The sequence below is a fragment of the Lacerta agilis genome, chromosome 5 (assembly GCF_009819535.1).
Source record: "Lacerta agilis isolate rLacAgi1 chromosome 5, rLacAgi1.pri, whole genome shotgun sequence".
In the NCBI taxonomy this organism is placed as follows: domain Eukaryota; kingdom Metazoa; phylum Chordata; class Lepidosauria; order Squamata; family Lacertidae; genus Lacerta; species Lacerta agilis.
Window position 1 is genome coordinate 37,570,347 of NC_046316.1, and position 17,647 is coordinate 37,587,993.

A 17,647-nucleotide genomic window follows, 5' to 3' on the forward strand; every position below is an offset into this window, starting at 1 on the left:
TCCCCCTTTCAGCGGCATCCACGTGCGTCGTGACCCCGGGCAGCGCAGAGGCTTCCTCCACCCCTGCCTCTAAATTGTTTTGGGAACAAATCCACAGAGGAGTAGGTGTCCCCTTGGTTGGCACAGGGCACATTGCCCTTTTGTGAGGGCCACAGATTGTGACCACAAGCAGTGGTGGACTTCGGGCTCTCAAATTTAGCAGCATCCTGTGCAGTGCTAAAATTCAGCATGCACACACCCCACCTCTCATGCTCTGATCTACAGCACTGTTTCGGCACTCCCTGCAGCATGGCACCCAGTATGACCACACCAGTTGTGCCACCCTAAAACCACCTCTGTACTTGTCAAATCAGGGAGTCCCTGCACAGCCCTAACTGTTTTCCCATATGCTTTTTCAGTGGAACATATGCTCAAATGTGCACAATTGCACAGAGCCAGTGTGGTGTAGTGGTTAAGAACTGTAGACTTGTAATCTGGGGAACCGGGTTCGTGTCTCCACTCCTCCACATGCAGCTGCTGGGTGACCTTGGGCTAGTCACACTTCTTTGAAGTCTCTCAGCCCCACTCACCTCACAGAGTGTTTGTTGTGGGGGGAGGAAGGGAAAGGAGAGTGTTAGCCACTTTGAGACTCCTTCGGGTAGTGATAAAGCGGGATATCAAATCCAAACTCTTCTTCTTCAATTGTAAAACTGAAAGCACACGTACCAGTTCTCCCATGTCCATTTCTGTGGGATCCCTCTGTCCTAATTTAAATTAAGAGTGAAATGTGTGGCTCAATTCCGATTATTTTACTGTTTTCCTATGGGTTATAGCTAAACAATTCAAATTATTATGTACCTAATTAATATTCCAACAGTTTTAAGAAAGCTGGACTTTGCAGAAAGTAGGCAACATCTACCCAAATAAGGACAGATGACAAAAATGAACATAATTTAAGAAGAGCGTTGCTAGATCAGATGAAAGGCCCATCTAATCCAGCATTATGTTCTCACAGGGACGAAGCCAAGCAGGGCATGTCCACAATAGCATTCCTCCCAATACCAATAGCACAAATAATAACACAAAGAAAGTGTAGCTTTCCAGAGAAAATCTTTGCTGCCTTACTCTTCCCGAGATGCTTTGTGGTAAACCATGGGTTGGCTTAGCCTGTCATCCAAATCTAGGTCTGTAGTTAGTCTCACTCCAAACAATAATGAGCTGTAAATCAAGAACAAATCTTGGTTACAGCTCATGGAACAAGACAAACCACAAGTCTGGGTTTGGATGATATACTAAGTCAAAGCTTTGCTTAGCAGTGCAGCAGCAGGAGGAGGACCATAGGAAAAGCCAAGCAGCCATGATATTTTCTCTGGGAAGCTGCCCATTCATGCTCAACCATTGTTTGTCTTAGCATGATGTGTGAATTGGGTCAGTGAATGTAATTTGGTTAGCTATTCAGCAATAGGAACTGGTGTAGGTGTTGGAGCAATGCAGATATGGGAGTTTTGAGAGTGGTGAGTGAGCCGTAGGGTTTACAAAGTATTTTGAGAATGCTGTTAGCCATTGACCTATCTACCTGTGCCCTCAGAACATAAGGCTGAATCCAGTGTGATCCTATCATCTACCTGTTCCATTTGACTCTAGGTTGATGATGGATTCTGATTTGCTGACATTTTCTGGGCTGAGTTCAATAGGAGGTTTTGATCCAGATCAAATAGCAGGCATTGGGGGTGGGGACATGACCTGGATTGGGACCTCAGTGGGTGGATGAACTGCTAATTGTGTGAATGTCATTTTGTGTGGTTTGGTCTTCACTCAGACACATCTGTGGAATTTCTGATGCAATGGAAAAATGGTGTAACCTCATGAAACTTGATGGTCAGGCAGTTCCAGATTTCTTAATTTTTAAATAGTTCCCTTCCCCCAAATTTCTATCCCTGTTCAAAACGGAAACCAGGCCAGTTGTAATCTGCTAGGCAGTCATGATGTTTAAGCCCGGCAGTTCCCGCTTCTCTTTTATTAAAATGCATTTGCATAAAGATAGAAAAAGTGAAGGTACTGTCTACTAAGATGACAATAAAAGGCAAATATAACTCAACTTATTTATTTGATATAAAAGATAGCATCTGAAAATGGCAATCTGGAAATTAAATGTTAATGAACTGGTTTCTTTTACTTTTACTTTCTTTTTTTTCATTTCGGTAGATTTCTTTTGACTTGATGATTTTGTTCCGACTTAGCTGTGTTCTTCTTTTACATCTTAGCTGTGGCTCCCTAGGTTTCTTTTTGATGTGAATCTTGGGAAGCCTACTGTAGATGTCAGAGCCTTGAAAGAGCAAGAAATTGCTTTCTGAAATGCATGCAATGCATGCTATGTTTGTAAAAGACAGCAAAGTACTGAGGAGTCAGGCAAACGCTTCAAGATCAATGCCGACTTTTTCTTCTTCTTCAAAATACCACCTAATTACATGGACTTCCCAACTTGTTTAGTTGATCTCCCCAGATATGTGCATTTATTATGCTGAAATCAAGTTGCAAATCCTCCATGACAATTTGAGGAGAGCAGTGGACCTGCTCTATGTTTCTGTTAGGCTGATGAAGGAATTGCAAGCACGCAGTAATATATTGGGGAAAGGGGAAAACACTGCTGGGAAAATTGAAGGAGATTAGTGGCTATGTAGTGACATCAAGGCCATTAATATGCTTTTAGACATTTCAATATTATAAATAAAGGAACCGAGAGCCCTGGTGGGAAATGCATTTGTTGAAGCCAGAAATCTGTTGGCAAAATATTGTAAAAGCAATTCAATGCCCACAATTATTTAGGTGCTTATGGGACAAGATATCACATTCTAGAGAATAATTGCTGGAATAGTGACTTCTTTTTTATTTATTTTGTTTTGGGAAGTTACACAATCAATGTTAGAGAAAGGTTAGAGAGTGTTGTCAGCGGCTGAAGTTTTTGTAATAGAATGAATGATTTTATGTGTAAAGCAAACACATAAAAGCACTCCATTAACCAAACTCTCTCTGAAAATGGAGAACTACAGTAGGTATGTAGCCTAGACTTCACTATGACAAGTTAGCTCTCTGCCTGCAAGAAGGTTCTTGTGTTGCGGTGGGATGGTGAAGCAAGCTGGGTTTCCTAGGGACTAGAAGCCAAACTGAAGAAACTGAATAGCAGAAGATAATATAGAAACATGGAATGTTTAAGTAATCTAAGTGATGTAACATTCTGCATGGGAGAGATGGGTGCAAAGTATATTGGGGGGGAAATACACCCTCATCATAATGCTGGAGCAACAATATTGTAATTGTGCCTGATAATTGTAGAACATGACCTGGTGCTTATTCCTCCTCCTTCTTCCCTCTCTTTCCTTTCCCTTTTCATCTTTCTCTCCTTTAATCTCTCCATTCCTTTACATGTAAGCTATACTTGTGTAATATGTGGGCGAGAGGGAATTTGGAGATAATGCTGCTCGGATTTGCTTGATATTCGTATTGGGTTGAGGTGCTTTATTTGAATTTGTCTTGAGCAAGATGGCATACTGTGATTTAACTGTGCTGCTGTAATTTCGTACAACTTATATAACCAGGGCCCCAGGGGAGGGGTTAAAAGAAACAATGGATTTTGTGTATCAGCCCTGATTTCTAACTACATATGCAGTTCTGGCATGGTTTTTTTTTTTTTTTTTTTAGCAATTTATGCCTTCCCTTTGCTAAAATGTTGTCGATTAAGTGAACTGTGTGATAAAACAGAAGAGAGAGAAATTTATCTGACATCGTCAAAGTAGCAGGCTTCATTCTGAAGACAAAAAAAGCTATGGGGAGTCAGAAACACTTGCTCAAAATGAAAACATCTAAATTAATGGATAAGTGCATGAAACATTGATAAAAATGATGATTCCCGAGAGCATTTGTATTTAATAGAATGGTGCTTGATGAGAGGGTCCCTATTCAACATGAAAAGTATCTGCCTATTCAGCAGCTGAGAACCATAAATCATTTCAATCATATCTCTAAATTGAGAGCTTGTGCTCCAAGACATACGACTGAATATTGTGAAACCCAGTGAATAATTTAATCCTTCTTCATCAAGTCTGGAGGATGAATCAACTGCAGAAATCAGGCCTGCATTTTACACACTGAGAACTTCGGGGGGGGGGGTGCTTGGTGGAGAAGGCAATCGGATTGGATTAGTTAAGCAGAGATATTTCCCAATATATTTGGGGGGTGGGGGAAAGTAGCTCTGTTTATTGTGATCAATCCAATTCGCGTTTATGCCCTGCAATGTGATTTTTTTTCAGGGTCCTCCACCACCCCACCACCCTCACCCAGCCTAAACAGATGGAAGAATCCAACTTTTTAGTCTAATTTAAAGTATTACACAAGCTAGTGGAATTCTGCAGGGGAGATACTTCTTTGAAAGCAGCCCTTAAACCAAACTCTCTGTGAAAATGGAGAGCTAGGTATGTAGCCTAGACTTCACTATGCTAAGTTAGCTCTCTGCCTGCAAGTAGGTTCTGAAATGAGGGCACTGTGAAACAGGCAACCCCAAATTCTAAGGAAGATATGGCTGGTGAAGAGATTGCACCACAGTCATCTCTCTGAATTCTGCTGCATTTGATGACTGCTCTCATAGCCTACTAGAGCAGATTTAACAGTTCCCAGAATATGCATCTGCACTGTCTCTGTGATGTATATCTCTGCAAATTGAACTCAGATAGTTCTAGCTAAGGGTGAGCATATATCTTCCAGTTCAGGGCTGTCTAATGACCGCCAAAGGATTATCAGTTTAATTTGATAATAATAACCCATAGCTGGCTTAAACACTTTCAGCTCATCATCACTTAACTATCATCCCTCCCCATCTACAATCCTTTCCATTCCATATATCATTTTGGCTGCCTTTATGAAACGGCACATGAATGGCTTGCCAGAGCAGTCCCGGTTAGATATTAAATTGCAAGGGTGGATCCATAATCAGATATTGTAAATGTGTAGCACACATCCTCTGGATTAGTAAAACATACAGCTGCTGGCATAGAAACTGGAATCCATTTTTAAAACCTGGTGAATATTGGCCTGAAAATTAAAATATTTCCTAGCATAATGGAACCCCTTTCATTTTCACGCACACACAAAAACTATAATTTACTCCATGTTAAGGGGAGTGTGCCTGAAGAAGAGTGTGTTCAAAGGTAACATCAAAGGTAAAATGTTATTCTTTGTTTTTAACCACATTGCATTCTAAATAAAATGAAATTTGCCCTAAGGGAAGAATCATAATCTCCATCCCCCAATCCTTCAGTCCAAACAAGGATCGGGGAACTAGTTGCTGAGGGACCACAACTTCCATAATCCCTGACCATTGGCTATGCTGGTTGGTACTTATGGGAGTTGGGAGTTCAACAACAAACTGCTGATCTGCAGAGTCACAGGCTCCTCATCCCACAGCTAGAAGGCAAATCATCTGATGTGGACAAGACTCACTTATCTGCTGACTTGTGTTTTATATCAAATCCATGAAGCTGCCTTGTATGGAGCATTGGTCCATCAAGTCCAGTGTTACCTGCTTTGATTGGCGCCAGCTCTTTGTGGCGTTGGGTATGTGTCCTACTACTTGGGATGGATCCTGCCCTCTGGCATCCTTTTAACCCAGTATTGCTGTTAGATAATTTTAGGTCCTGGACTTATGATCTTACTGGGTGGGTGGGTGGGTGGTAGGGGAGAGAGCTCTTGACATGGCACTGTGTATTTCTTCACTTACTTCAACATGCAGTAAGTGTTAGGATGTCCTACACACGAGTAGGACCCTGGCAGAGACACATGCCCGACTGGCATGTTCCCTCCCTCCTGGTCGATCGTTTGGGAGCTTCAAAAGCTTTCTTCAGCCTGAACATCACAGCAACTGATGCCAAGAAACATCAGCACACTTACGGATCCGCAGAGTTTGCACAGTTGCGTAACAGAACTCAGCAACTCAGCATTTTGGCTAATCTACTTTTATTTACATATAAACACACACGGAACACTGCAACATGGCTCCCTCTCTCTCTAGCATCAGACAGCAAAGAGAAAGAACAAAGGACAATAGTCCCACTTCACAGCACACACTAACACAAACATCCTGTCTCCGTCACTTCCCACTTAGTGGAATGACAACATACACCGTCATGTGATAGATAACAATCCCATGACTGCAGACATGGGGAATGAATCGCCAACAGTAAGCCGGCCCTGGTTCAGTTAGAAGCCCTCCTGCTTATTTTGCTGAGTGGTGCCCCAAATACCTACCCAGATATTGCCACCATTTTAACTACAGATTGAGCCTTGGGTCTTCTGCTTGGGAAAGATGTGCTCTGCCACTGTGCTCCCTACACTGTGCTGCTGCTCCACCAAGCATTAAAGTAATGGCATTCTCTGCTGCTACCTCTAACCTGCTGTACTCTATCAGCAGAGTCATTGTTAACCGAATTATCAACAATTGTTTTTAAAGCAATGACTCCAAATACTTGGGGCAACTGATGAGAATATCTAGCTAATATATAATTAACTTGCCACCATGCACACTTGCTTGCAGATGGAACTCAGTAAAGAAAAGCAGTCAGTGAGTGAGAGAACAAGGAAGAGAAACAGCCAGGAGCAAGTGCCTTGTTCTTTTCTGCCAGGAAAAGTGAATCATTGACAGACGGTGAAGAAACAAGTGCTGTGGGTCTCTCCTTGCCTGGGGCATGGGGCAAGTAGAAAGCTGAAGGAGAACTCTCCAGCCAGGGGTTTCTGTAGTAGCTGTTAGTACTATTAGCTGCTACAGGCACTCAGAGACTATAAGATGGTTGGGGAACCCATCAGTGTCCAGCATTTCAGTAATTTAGAATTAGACACTATATTAAATAGTTCACCTGTTTTTATATGCTCCTTTTTTCTGGTAAGCCTGAGTAGTTATTTTTTGTCCTGCAGTGTTCTGCCTTTATATTTTTAGTTCAAATAAGAAACCCATGCCAGATCACTCCTTTTAGTGTTAGGAAACTGTGCAAGATACAGGGCTTTAGAGAGCAAAGATATCTGTTATGTACTGAGTTGAATAGGATCCAAAATGCAGCAGTCTGATTGGTCCGCAGGAGCCACCCAATCCAGCTCCAGGTGGAAGTGAATCTGATTGGCATACAGGAGTATCCCGGAATTAGCCAATCACGTGGGGCCCATTGTGTAAATAATGTATATAAAGCAGACGTTTGGGGGGGGGACTTCCATTCCTTGCTACTATGAGCTGAATAAAGAGCATGAAATCCACACTTGACTCCGAGTATATTTCAATATCTTTCACACAGCACAACCTAGAGCCTTGAGATGCATTGCTATGGGGTTGTTTAGCATCAAATCAGAGACTGCTAATGATGCCTTGATATTTCATTTTCTTCCTATATTTTATTTGCTTCCTATTATTTTCACATGGAACGGATTGGATGCTGGCCTAAGTAAAAGTTCTAATAGGAGGGGAGATCTATAGTAAAGTAAAAGTATATTGCTTGCTTGCCTCTAAGGATGAAATGCCACTCAAAACAAGGAGATTAAAAAGTAGACAAAAGAAAGCTCTTATCAACCAAGGGGTGGCGGCAGGGGATAATATAAGGCACCAATCCAAATGAGCTGTTAAAATGTCAGGACACCTGTGAGTTCCAGGGTGTTATCTAACAAATCACCTTCCCTGCTGTATACCTGTACAATTAATGAGATCATCAGAGGAGATTGACCATGTCATAATCTGAAGACTGCAATCTAGTGAAACTATAGGTTAACCTTGTCCATGGTGGGGTCTTCTCTGAAATGAACCCTCGCTCATCAGTAACATGTTTCAGATGCTCACTGAAAATGCTACTTATTGTTTTTGAAATTTTATAGTCTCAGGATTTGATTTGATTTGCTGATTATTTATAGTATTTGTATTTGTGAACTGCTTTGTATTCATTAGAGTTTTTCACTCCACATTGTAAACTGCTTCAAGATATTTGCTAGTGGTCTTAAAGGGTGACTGGCTGACACTTCTGCAATAAAGCAAGAAAAAGTAGAGATTCTTTGTAATGTAGACCTAGTTTGTACCTGACCTTTTTATGTTGTTAACTGCCCTGTGATCTTCAGATGAAGGGTGGTATACAACTTTTAATAATAATAATAATAATAATAATAATAATAATAATAATAATAATAATAGCGTCTAGATTATATCTCGCCATTTTCACCATGTAAAATGATCATCATCATCATCATCATCATCATCTGGGCGGCTTACAGCACATATAAAAACATAGTAAAACATCAAACATATTTTTTTCCCAATACAGGGCTGCCTTCAGATGTCTTCTAAAAGTTGTGTAGTCCTTTATCTCCTTGACATCTGATGGGAGGGTGTTCCACAGGGATCACTGCCAAGAAGGCCCTCTGCCTGGTTTCCTGTAACTTCACTTATCGCAGTGAGTGAACCACCAGAAGGCCCTCGGAGTTGGACCTCAGTGTCTAGGCTGAGTGATAGCAGTGGAGACGCTCCTTCAGGTATACTGGGCCAGCACCATATAGGGCTTTAAAGGTAAGCACCAGCACTTTGAATTGTGCTCAGAAACGTACTGGGAGCCAGTAAAGATGCTTTAGGACAGGTATTATAATGGTCCCGGTGGCTGCTCCCAATCACCAGTCTAACTGCCACAATCTGTATTAGTTGTAGTTTCCAAGTCACCCTTAAAAGTACCTCCAGATAAAGTGCATTGCAGTAGTCCAAGCAGGAGATAACCAGAGCATACATATAAGATGGAACTGGTAACTGCCCTGGGCACAGAATTGACCTGTGCTTCCATGGACAGCTGTGAGTCCAAAATGACTCCCAGGCTGCTATAGCATTCACTTATTTACTAACAGGAATGTGTACCTCTTTCCTTTGGAGGGCAGATCCTAGCCCCCATTACTTGTTCCAGGCACTCAGAGGTCCACTATCTAGCTCAGCTCAGAGATGATACTGTGCTATCTAATCCTGCTCGCTTTGGAAATCCATTAGAAGACTTACCATATCACAATTACCATAGTAAGTCTTATTGCCATTGTCGAGGCACATCATCTGCAGATGGACTCCATTTATAGCCTCTTCTCATAGCTTTTATTATTGTTTTGGAAAGAGTTGCATCATCTTCTGCTTGATACCATGGACCAAACCTACCACTGCAGAGTATGGATGGGAAATAGGATTGCAGTCAATTTCATTAATGTAAGAACATAAGAAGAGCCAGCTGGATCAGGCCCAATGGCCACCTAGTCCAGCATCCTGTCCTCATAATGGCCAACCACATGCCTGTTGGGAAGCCCATAAGCAGGATTCGACCACAAGAGCCCTCTCCCCTCTTATGTTTTCCAGCAACTGGTATTCAGAAGCATTCCTGCCTCTGCACATGGAGTCAAAGCATTGTAGCCATGATCTAAATTATAATCAATGGCTTGGTACATTTAACATTTTTCTTCTGTATACGGGCTTAATACGTATCTGTTTGAATAACATCCCAGAGACATTTGATAATTGGCAACTTAAAAACACACACACACACACACACACACACACACAACCCAACAGATAAAGTGCCCAAAGTGAAGTTCTAATTTCTGCTGACTAATGACCCAGCACATGCATGGCACTCTTTGTAGTGTGATCATGCTCTCATCTAATTAACACTTTGCTATCTGTCATCTAACATCCTTCTTTTGCCTGTGTCTTTGAATTAAGTAGGTCACTGGCCACACAGGCTGTGCAAAGACAATGTCAAATGTAGAGTCTGGTGGCACAGAGCCTCAACCTCTTTCCTATTTCATTGACAATTAAAATCGCATAGCGTTTTTTAAAATCCTTAATTTGGGTATCAAGCCTAATGCATTTCTGAGGCATAAGCTTTCATCTGTCCAATGTCAGGGCAATTCTGTTGTTATGGCCAATTGTCCAGTTCCATAGTACACAAAACACCAGGCTGCACTGAATCATAGGAAATACAGAAGGGCATAGTAAGTGACTATATCCCACACCTGTCCTTGGCTGCTCTTATTTTACAGTTCATCAAGTACTCATTTATTTTATGGGGTTTTTCCTCCATTATTTACGCCTTCTCCTTTGCACAATCCTAGCACCTGTATTCTCTGTTATCCTATCTGGAAGTTGAAGATGGATGGATAAATATCATTCCCCTTTGCCGCATAAAATAATGTGACTGATGAAGTGACCTGTTAATGAGTTTGAACTTCTAATATTTCATAAGGCTGTCAGCAAACTCAGACAAAATATGCATGATGAAAGTATGTCTTTATAAAGGTTGACACTCTATTCTATTTCATGGAGAAAGAAAATGACTGTTGCCTTTTAACACATAATAACCATCACTGCAATCTGCATATAGATTGTATGAGACACCTCTGTGTTTGAAACATACACAAGCTATAATCATTGTTACTCATTTCAAAAAATCCAAGGCGGCTTTAAGATGGAACAGATTTACAAATGCATTAATCTGTATGAATTCACCACTTAGTGACCCAAATTCAGCTGTAGATGCACACAGCTAGTTGTACGCAAGACCACTAGCAGCCCAGGATGGGAAAAAATCACACGAGTTGCATCAAAAGCCACATCCATCCAACTCAGTGGGAATCAGATCAATGTCATAATGCAATTGGACACATCAGCCACACATGCAAAAGACTGTTTCCATGCACATATCTCCCTTGCAGGATCTGATTAACTTGGTGATTAACAAATGAGCACATGAACTGCTTCCATCAGCACATATCAGGTGATATCTAATTCAGTCATAGGCTGTGTACACGCCATAAATTTACAGCACACTTAAAGCATATATACCCAAAGAATCCTGGAAACTGTAGTTTGCACCTCCCTGGCATCCATTTGTCTCAAGAGACAACGGAGTGCAGCTCTAGGGGTGAAGTCAAGCAGTTGCATTAGAAGCACCATAATGACCTTCCCAGGATGCAAGCCTGGGCAGTACGTGTGGAGGTCCTGGGTTGCCCAGATGACAAGACCCGCTTTGAAGCCACTCTTTGAAACGCTGGGTATCACATGATTTATAGGGATTCCTAAACAAAAGATAAGAAAAGTTTGTCAGGATGGTGAATGGACTTTTAAAGCCATTTAGTATCCAAGACAGATGTTGTATGGAAATTTTTCTTTTTAACGATTCCAGAACAAATCTGAGTGTGCCTCTTTACTAAAAGTTTTATTGGAATGTACCATGCATGCTAGTGAAATGTCAAGGTTAACCTCACCTTTAAATTATGCAATAGTTAGTACAAAATTGCTATTTATAATGTTCTCATTAATCTTAATTGTGTAACCTGCTATGATATGAGACACATCCACTCTTTGCAAACTAGCACTTCTGAGTCAGTGTCAGTACAGTGAGGATTTTTTAAAAGAAGAAGAGGAGGGGGAGGAGGGGGAGGAAGAGGAGGAGGATCCTTCTGAAATTCTCATAAGCCATGGTAACAATTTGTATTTAGTCTACTTAATGCAAAAGTGGAGCATTATGGAACATTAGCAAAGGTTGCTTCCCACAGCCTGCTCTTCCATAATTTTAGGGTGTACAGCTGCCAGGTAGGAGAGATGGCAGACCATGTCATTGACTGATGACAAAAGATGAGTAAGCGTTGATCAGTTACCAAAAGCTACATAATGAATGAGGGACTGGGTAGTTTGGTCTGCAGTGTCTGCTGCAACTAGGACCACCTCATAATGTCAGTGTAGCTGGGCTGGTTGTTGAGGTCCTGCATGATAGGTTACTCAGACCCATTATGCAATCTATACACCCACAATTCCCAGTAAGTGAACAAGGCACTCCCGCCCTTCTTGATGGGTAAAAGGAACCCCACCGAGCTCCCTTTCCACAGCATTTAGGATACCTGGGTTATGCTTTGAGGAGGAATAGGTGGCTGATGGGGCAGGAACAACTGTCAGCCAATGCCGAGATGAAGGCAAGAGGCAAGAGAGAAACAAGCCCTTCCCAGAAGTGGTCAGATGGAGGCAGGAGGCATCTCCATGGTGGTCACAGAGGTAATTCACTGGGCAAATTTACCACTGGGAGGAGGGGGCTTCCTTTTCCACACCAGGATGTGACAGCAGAGGCAGAGTCAACATTGTGTCAGATGAATGCATGGCCATCTTTTCTGACATGAGTATCTGTATCTGTGCCAGGCTCTTTAAATCTTTAAATCTTTAAATCATTGTCTTGTAGACCATCAGAACTCAATAAAACATATAAAGCCATTGCTGATTGCTGCTGACATTTTAAGTCTCAGAGCTCATATAATTCCTTCTCGGTGGGGATGCAGAAAAGTTAAACGTGTTTTTGGAACAAGTTAGATGCAATTATCTTATATCTAAGATAATTAACTGTGATGACTCCCACGTAACTTCAGTTTATTATCTTTTTTCTAATGGATATTAAAAGACTTTGTCAAGCTCAACTAATATAGAATTAATTGAGAAATTATTAGACACAGCAATGGTCAGTATGTTCCAGAACAGAAAGTGAAGTTAAGAACATTAGGTTAAAGGCCCATCTAGTCCGGCATCTAGTTCTCATAGTGACTAACCAGATGACTATGGGAAGCCTGCAAGCAGGATGCAATTGCAAGAGCACTCACCACCCCCCATGACTCCCAGCAACAGAGCTACAAAGGTATGTCGCCACCAACAGTGAAGACAGAACATGGCCATCATGTCTACTTGCCACTGATAGCCTTTTCCTTCATGAATTTGCCAGGGCTTTTTTTTTTAGGGGGAACTCAACGGAACTCAGTTCCAGCACCTCTCAGGTAAGTTCCGGCAGCTCTCAGGTGGGTGCCATTGCCCTTCTAAGAGAAAGGGGGAGTCGTTCATGGTAAGTTTTGGCACCCCTTTTTCTAGAAAAATAGCACTGGAGATAGCCCAGCTAATATTGCTCCCACACGCAGCATCCCACCCTCCACTTTGTGATAATGTTTCCAGGGCAATTACTTCAAGGATTTCCTGCGCTGTACTAGTTGCAGCAGGAAATCCTAAAGTATCCTTTGTTCCTTGGGAACTTCTGCACACAAAGGTGGAGTGAGCTCTGATACACATGGGCTTCCTACACCAGGGGGCATAGATTTATGGATGCATCAAACATGATGACTTCATATGTATATGTGTGTTGTGTATATATATACAGAGAGAGAGAGAGAGAGAGAGAGAGAGAGAGAGAGAGAGAGAGAGAGAGAGAGATATTTCTGGGGGTACTCAAGGGTACGTGGTACTGGCACCTTTACACACACACGGATAGCATTTGTAATATGCTACACAAGCATGTTCTCCATGCCCCCCTTTCCCTTTGATCTTTTTCCACTTTCTTTTAAAAAAAACCTTCTAGATGCCAATTGCTGGGAAATGACTATGGAAAGGGGCTTGAGCCCCCATACTCTGCTTATAGGTTTGCATTTCCACTCTGATTGGCTGTGGTGGAAAATGGAGTGCTGGACTAGATAGGCTTGCAATCTCATCCATAAGGGCTCTTCTTCTTCTTCTTTAAAAAAAAATGAAAATGGAAGATTATTGAAATGATCATTTATATTAAAAGTATCAATTTTGTCTTCAGAAAAGGGGGAAAAGCCCATTTCTGTCCATTATTTAAATTCCATTTTTTTTGGCTCAAAATAGAACCTTTCTGGCACAGCATTACTATGAGGTTCCTAGCAGGATTGCATTATTGGATATCTATCTTAACAAAGAAGTGGCAGGATTATGAGATAGATGCTATTACACCTGGGAAAGTGATGGTCCTGTAGAGCTCCAATGCTGATAATCAATTGAATGTCAGCTATGATCAGTGCTTCCCTGATAATGTAAGTAAAGAATGTCATCGGAGTATAGATGCTCTGATGGTATGCAATTACTAAGACAGCGCAAACTGGCAACTTCGTGAATGGAAAATGCAAACCGTTCCCCACATTGTAGCAGCTTTTAATTATCAGTTATCTCTTGTACAGTGAAATATAGTGAAATCGATTCAGGTAGTTTCTAAACCATGGTAAGAACAGCAAGTCTTTAAAATTACTATTTTTTTTCTCTCCCTAGCAAATACTCAAGCTCACTTTCTTTAATCTGATCTTTTCTGAATTTTGTATTGGACTGCAATATGGTTCCTTCTTTTCTTTTCACAGGAAACAGCAAACTCCTAGGAGAAGTTGGAAAATCAGTACATACTGATCCTACTGGATGAGATCAAAAGTCATGCTAGTTCAGCATCTTGCTTCCTACAGTGGCCAACTGGATGTCTCTGGGAAGTCCACAAACAGGGCTAAAGGGACAAATGTTCTGTTGTTCCCTGGCAACATGCTGCTTTTGAATCTGGAGGCTTCATACAGCTATCATGACTAATAGCTATTGAAATATTTACCCTTCTAATCTTGCTTCAGATGAAGGGTCATAGCTCAGTAACAGAGCATCTTATTTGCATGCAGAAGGTCCCAGATCCAAACTTGGCATCCCAAGTAAAGCTGGGTTGGAATATCTTGTGGGTACTGCGACCAGTACTGAACTATATGAACCAATGATTTGACTTGGAGTGAGTCAGTTTCAGGTATTCTTCTGTTCTCCTTTTAAAGCCATCTAAGCTTGCAGTTATCACTTCACCCTGCGGCAGCTCATACCTCAGAAAACTGCCAAAAGGACTCTGCCATCTTTGGGAGGAGCAATTTGAGTGGCATTGAGTGGAGATACAGCCAGGCATGAGAAACCCAGGAGGCCCCTTACACACAATCAAATTCCTTGCAGTGCCCCTAGGGACTGTGGCAGAGTAAATGACTGCTGATCTGCTGTCTACAGAGGGTTTCTCAAAAGACCATAACCGTAATTCGGTTTTACTGATACTCCAAATGTGTAACATTGAAACAGCTCTTTCATAATTGAGGAAGGAGCCCTGCACCTGTTAGAAAACCTGCCAAATCCAGGTTATTTCTAGTGAGTCAATACTCATTTGCAGTCAACACTTATCTTAATTAACCCTGCATAATTAACACAGTATGTGAGAAATTCCTAGATAAGTGGCAGACTGAAACTTATCATATGCATAAGTTGGCAGCTAATAAATTGAAAAGGTGCCTTAATTGATATATGGGTCCCCATGGATGCTATTAAACATATTATAAGGAGAGCAGGGTATTTAGGTGCGCTACTGATACCTAGATAAATCCCCTGTATGCATCAAAGAGGGCTCTGATTTCACAAAAATCTGTAGCAATTGAGGATGACCGTTAGCAGTTCTGCACCTATGGAGCAAAAAGACTCTGTAAGAAGCACACCTTCTTCAGAAGAATCGCTGCAATTGTGGGGGGGTCTCTCCCCAGCTCCTCCCCTCCCAGGCACATCTTCCCTCCCTCAATAAAAACAATCAAATAACAATAAACTCACACAAATTTTAAAAAAAACCAACAACAGTTAAAACACTTGGAGCAGCAAAGTGGTCAGATTATCCATTCCTGACTGAGGGAAGAAGGAAAAAGCTGCCGCAGGAAGTTCTGTGCCCCATATGGCTGTTATTGCCCCATTTTGTGGGTGTTTTCACTATAGCCATTTGTCCAGCATTTGGTCCAAAAATTAGAATCAATGTGACAGCATGAAAAATTGGAATTCCCTGCCTGCAGTCTACCTTCTCAGGATTCTATAACCATATAATTATATATTATAACAGGGGTTATATTTATTATATTTTGGTGCATTTGTTAGCAATAAGCCTGAGGCTCTGCCCTCAACCTAAAGTTTTTTATGTGGCAAATTCATTACCAGACTTTGACATGGTATCCCTGATATATACCTATTCCATCATAGGATGAGACGAGAGGTTTGGGGGCAGGTTCATATTCATTTTTAAGCTATTTAATTAGGTATGAACAGGGTAAACGAGCTGCCAGTTCATCAAGAAAAGCAAAAATTCATAGAAAAGTGCTGTTATTTTAATTAAATAATTATCTAAGGCAGGGGTCCCCAAACTAAGGCCCGGGGGCCGGATGCAGCCCAATCGCCTTCTAAATCCGGCCCACGGACAGCCCGGGAATCAGCGTGTTTTTACATAAGTAGAATGTGTCCTTTTATTTAAAATGCATCTCTGGGTTATTTGTGGGGCATAGGAATTCGTTCATTTTTTTTTTTTTCAAAATATAGTCCGGCCCCCCACAAGGTCTGAGGGACAGTGGACCGGCCCCCTGCTGAAAAAGTTTGCTGACCCCTGATCTAAGGCTTCTGTGTGTGTTTGAAAACTTATAATCACTGCCCTTAACTCACAACAGTTCCTAAATTAGAGAGTTATAAGGGGGTGGGGGTCCTTAATGTTTAGTATCACTGGAATCAACATTTCAATTGGTCCCAGCTGCTATCCTCATGTAAACTCTGTTTTTGCATTAGTAATAAATTTTGCATCAAGCACCTGGAGAGAAGGCCCATTCAGCATTCTGGGAGTGGAAAGGGGAGTAACCTTCAAAACTCCTGACAGTGGAGTTCCCCCCCCCACGGCTGTTTTCTGCATATGTTGGTATGATTATATAGATTCTAGAAGATAATCAACTGCTACTTGATATTCATGAAGGGAAAATGTGTTTGTCCCAGAATTTATACCTAATGGTTTAATAAGAGCCACTGCTGCAGTATTATTATAGCTGAATTGTTACAGAATGGCATATTCGTTGTTGTGCCTTAAAGATATGAGAACGCATACTTTAATTAGGCTATCTACTAAGTGTTTGCTGAAGGTGTGCAGTGGGTTGTTATTTCCCCAAATTTCCTGTACACTGAAATATATTTTTTCCTTTTCATGGCAAAAGTCAGAGACCACACAGAGAGAGAGAGTATTTCATGTCAAGTGTGCATCTCTCCCCCCCCATACATTTTCATTGAAATCCTTTCTGATACCTCACTGGTGATGGCAATGAAGTTAGTGCTGGTTCCAGATAACAACAATTACTGGGGGACGATTGTTGCCATGTTACAGGCATTAAAGACTTCGTTTGCTAAGTATTTTGAGAGGAGAATTACTTGCATCCATCAGGATTTGTACTCCATCATTGATGCTGACGATCCTGGTGAGGTGTCTGATGTTTTTGCCCAGTGTTCTTGCCTGAAGTTGTTGGGCGAATCTCAGGCACAACCACCTGTGTCTTGGACCATTGCCCCTCATGGCTTGTAAAATCTGCCAGAGAGGGAGTGTTGGGATAGACTAGGGAGGTAACTAATGCTTTCCTTCAATAAGGAATAGCCCCAGACTGCCTGACAGAGCCTTCTCTGGACGCAGAATATCTTATTAATTTTAGACCAGTAGCAAAATCCCATTTCTGAGTGAGATTATTGAATGGTTGTTTGCCTACCAGATCCCCAATACTCTTGGAGGAGACAGTTGGAAAATTTGGAGAAGGTTTATTCTGGAGGTGGAAAGATGCAATTTCCTTCAAGCTTCAGGGCTGCTTACACCATTTTGGTAGTGGCAGAAACTGTAAGAATGAAAACACATTTATATGCACTTCAGCAGTCACCCCCCCCCCACACACAAAAAAATCATGGGCACTGTAGTTTACCCTTCACAGAACTACAATTCCCAACACCCTTATCAAGTTACAGTTCCCA